Below are 3,386 nucleotides of genomic sequence, written 5' to 3' on the forward strand. Positions count from 1 at the left end.
GGGAATACCAGGTGCTGTAAGCTTTTTGTCACTGCCTTGTGGAATTTCAACTCTTTGTCCGTTTATTCCCACAAGGCTGAAATATGTGCCCTTGCTTTGAAATAAGTAAGCAAGTTTAGTTTGTATTTCATCCAACAATCTGTGCTACAAATTATGGCTGCAGTATATGCAATTTCTTCCACTTTTTGAGTGACACAAAGATGCTTATCTAAATGGTGAAAATGCAACAGCTGTTAATCAGACTCACTTTCACTTTACATAGTGCACCAAGAGATAGTTTCTCGCTTACGACCACACCGGCCTGAGTACGCCTGATCTCGTCTGATCTCGGAAGCTAAGCAGGGTCGGGCCTGGTTAGTACTTGGATGGGAGACTTCCTGGGAATACCAGGTGCTGTAAGCTTTTTGTCAACTCTTTGTCCGTTTTTTCCCACAAGGCTGAAATATAGATGCTTATCTAAATGGTGAAAATGCAACAGCTGTTAATCAGACTCACTTTCACTTTACATAGTGCACCAAGAGATAGTTTCTCGCTTACGACCACACCGGCCTGAGTACGCCTGATCTCGTCTGATCTCGGAAGCTAAGCAGGGTCGGGCCTGGTTAGTACTTGGATGGGAGACTTCCTGGGAATACCAGGTGCTGTAAGCTTTTTGTCAACTCTTTGTCCGTTTTTTCCCACAAGGCTGAAATATGTGCCCTTGCTTTGAAATAAGTAAGCAAGTTTAGTTTGTATTTCATCCAACAATCTGTGCTACAAATTATGGCTGCAGTATATGCAATTTCTTCCACTTTTTGAGTGACACAAAGATGCTTATCTAAATGGTGAAAATGCAACAGCTGTTAATCAGACTCACTTTCACTTTACATAGTGCACCAAGACATAGTTTCTCGCTTACGACCACACCGGCCTGAGTACGCCTGATCTCGTCTGATCTCGGAAGCTAAGCAGGGTCGGGCCTGGTTAGTACTTGGATGGGAGACTTCCTGGGAATACCAGGTGCTGTAAGCTTTTTGTCACTGCCTTGTGGAATTTCAACTCTTTGTCCGTTTATTTCCACAAGGCTGAAATATGTGCCCTTGCTTTGAAATAAGTAAGCAAGTTTAGTTTGTATTTCATCCAACAATCTGTGCTACAAATTATGGCTGCAGTATATGCAATTTCTTCCACTTTTTGAGTGACACAAAGATGCTTATCTAAATGGTGAAAATGCAACAGCTGTTAATCAGACTCACTTTCACTTTACATAGTGCACCAAGACATAGTTTCTCGCTTACGACCACACCGGCCTGAGTACGCCTGATCTCGTCTGATCTCGGAAGCTAAGCAGGGTCGGGCCTGGTTAGTACTTGGATGGGAGACTTCCTGGGAATACCAGGTGCTGTAAGCTTTTTGTCAACTCTTTGTCCGTTTTTTCCCACAAGGCTGAAATATGTGCCCTTGCTTTGAAATAAGTAAGCAAGTTTAGTTTGTATTTCATCCAACAATCTGTGCTACAAATTATGGCTGCAGTATATGCAATTTCTTCCACTTTTTGAGTGACACAAAGATGCTTATCTAAATGGTGAAAATGCAACAGCTGTTAATCAGACTCACTTTCACTTTACATAGTGCACCAAGAGATAGTTTCTCGCTTACGACCACACCGGCCTGAGTACGCCTGATCTCGTCTGATCTCGGAAGCTAAGCAGGGTCGGGCCTGGTTAGTACTTGGATGGGAGACTTCCTGGGAATACCAGGTGCTGTAAGCTTTTTGTCAACTCTTTGTCCGTTTATTCCCACAAGGCTGAAATATGTGCCCTTGCTTTGAAATAAGTAAGCAAGTTTAGTTTGTATTTCATCCAACAATCTGTGCTACAAATTATGGCTGCAGTATATGCAATTTCTTCCACTTTTTGAGTGACACAAAGATGCTTATCTAAATGGTGAAAATGCAACAGCTGTTAATCAGACTCACTTTCACTTTACATAGTGCACCAAGAGATAGTTTCTCGCTTACGACCACACCGGCCTGAGTACGCCTGATCTCGTCTGATCTCGGAAGCTAAGCAGGGTCGGGCCTGGTTAGTACTTGGATGGGAGACTTCCTGGGAATACCAGGTGCTGTAAGCTTTTGTCACTGCCTTGTGGAATTTCAACTCTTTGTCCGTTTATTTCCACAAGGCTGAAATATGTGCCCTTGCTTTGAAATAAGTAAGCAAGTTTAGTTTGTATTTCATCCAACAATCTGTGCTACAAATTATGGCTGCAGTATATGCAATTTCTTCCACTTTTTGAGTGACACAAAGATGCTTATCTAAATGGTGAAAATGCAACAGCTGTTAATCAGACTCACTTTCACTTTACATAGTGCACCAAGAGATAGTTTCTCGCTTACGACCACACCGGCCTGAGTACGCCTGATCTCGTCTGATCTCGGAAGCTAAGCAGGGTCGGGCCTGGTTAGTACTTGGATGGGAGACTTCCTGGGAATACCAGGTGCTGTAAGCTTTTTGTCAACTCTTTGTCCGTTTTTTCCCACAAGGCTGAAATATGTGCCCTTGCTTTGAAATAAGTAAGCAAGTTTAGTTTGTATTTCATCCAACAATCTGTGCTACAAATTATGGCTGCAGTATATGCAATTTCTTCCACTTTTTGAGTGACACAAAGATGCTTATCTAAATGGTGAAAATGCAACAGCTGTTAATCAGACTCACTTTCACTTTACATAGTGCACCAAGAGATAGTTTCTCGCTTACGACCACACCGGCCTGAGTACGCCTGATCTCGTCTGATCTCGGAAGCTAAGCAGGGTCGGGCCTGGTTAGTACTTGGATGGGAGACCCCTGGGAATACCAGGTGCTGTAAGCTTTTTGTCACTGCCTTGTGGAATTTCAACTCTTTGTCCGTTTATTTCCACAAGGCTGAAATATGTGCCCTTGCTTTGAAATAAGTAAGCAAGTTTAGTTTGTATTTCATCCAACAATCTGTGCTACAAATTATGGCTGCAGTATATGCAATTTCTTCCACTTTTTGAGTGACACAAAGATGCTTATCTAAATGGTGAAAATGCAACAGCTGTTAATCAGACTCACTTTCACTTTACATAGTGCACCAAGACATAGTTTCTCGCTTACGACCACACCGGCCTGAGTACGCCTGATCTCGTCTGATCTCGGAAGCTAAGCAGGGTCGGGCCTGGTTAGTACTTGGATGGGAGACTTCCTGGGAATACCAGGTGCTGTAAGCTTTTTGTCAACTCTTTGTCCGTTTTTTCCCACAAGGCAATCTGTGCTACAAATTATGGCTGCAGTATATGCAATTTCTTCCACTTTTTGAGTGACACAAAGATGCTTATCTAAATGGTGAAAATGCAACAGCTGTTAATCAGACTCACTTTCACTTTA

The 3,386-nt window shown here is 42.7% G+C and overlaps 8 non-coding genes and 1 pseudogene across 8 annotated transcripts; all 9 read left to right on the forward strand.

Annotated features, from left to right (window-relative positions):
• The first annotated feature begins 283 nt into the window (after positions 1-283).
• On the forward strand, positions 284-402 carry LOC121841999. The gene has a single exon (XR_006080865.1). It is a non-coding gene; the product is annotated as a 5S ribosomal RNA (ribosomal RNA).
• Positions 403-531: 129 nt separating this feature from the next.
• Positions 532-650, forward strand: LOC121842004. Its single transcript, XR_006080869.1, has one exon. It is a non-coding gene; the product is annotated as a 5S ribosomal RNA (ribosomal RNA).
• Positions 651-892: 242 nt separating this feature from the next.
• On the forward strand, positions 893-1,011 carry LOC121842005. Its single transcript, XR_006080870.1, has one exon. It is a non-coding gene; the product is annotated as a 5S ribosomal RNA (ribosomal RNA).
• Positions 1,012-1,271: 260 nt separating this feature from the next.
• LOC121842006 lies at positions 1,272-1,390 on the forward strand. The gene has a single exon (XR_006080871.1). It is a non-coding gene; the product is annotated as a 5S ribosomal RNA (ribosomal RNA).
• A 242-nt stretch (positions 1,391-1,632) lies between these two features.
• LOC121842007 lies at positions 1,633-1,751 on the forward strand. The gene has a single exon (XR_006080872.1). It is a non-coding gene; the product is annotated as a 5S ribosomal RNA (ribosomal RNA).
• A 242-nt stretch (positions 1,752-1,993) lies between these two features.
• LOC121842000 lies at positions 1,994-2,112 on the forward strand. The gene has a single exon (XR_006080866.1). It is a non-coding gene; the product is annotated as a 5S ribosomal RNA (ribosomal RNA).
• A 259-nt stretch (positions 2,113-2,371) lies between these two features.
• LOC121842001 lies at positions 2,372-2,490 on the forward strand. The gene has a single exon (XR_006080867.1). It is a non-coding gene; the product is annotated as a 5S ribosomal RNA (ribosomal RNA).
• Positions 2,491-2,732: 242 nt separating this feature from the next.
• Positions 2,733-2,850, forward strand: LOC121842003 (annotated as a pseudogene).
• A 260-nt stretch (positions 2,851-3,110) lies between these two features.
• LOC121842002 lies at positions 3,111-3,229 on the forward strand. Its single transcript, XR_006080868.1, has one exon. It is a non-coding gene; the product is annotated as a 5S ribosomal RNA (ribosomal RNA).
• The last annotated feature ends 157 nt before the right edge of the window (positions 3,230-3,386 follow it).

Source organism: Oncorhynchus tshawytscha, unplaced genomic scaffold (assembly GCF_018296145.1).
Source record: "Oncorhynchus tshawytscha isolate Ot180627B unplaced genomic scaffold, Otsh_v2.0 Un_contig_11437_pilon_pilon, whole genome shotgun sequence".
Classification (NCBI taxonomy): Eukaryota; Metazoa; Chordata; class Actinopteri; order Salmoniformes; family Salmonidae; genus Oncorhynchus; species Oncorhynchus tshawytscha.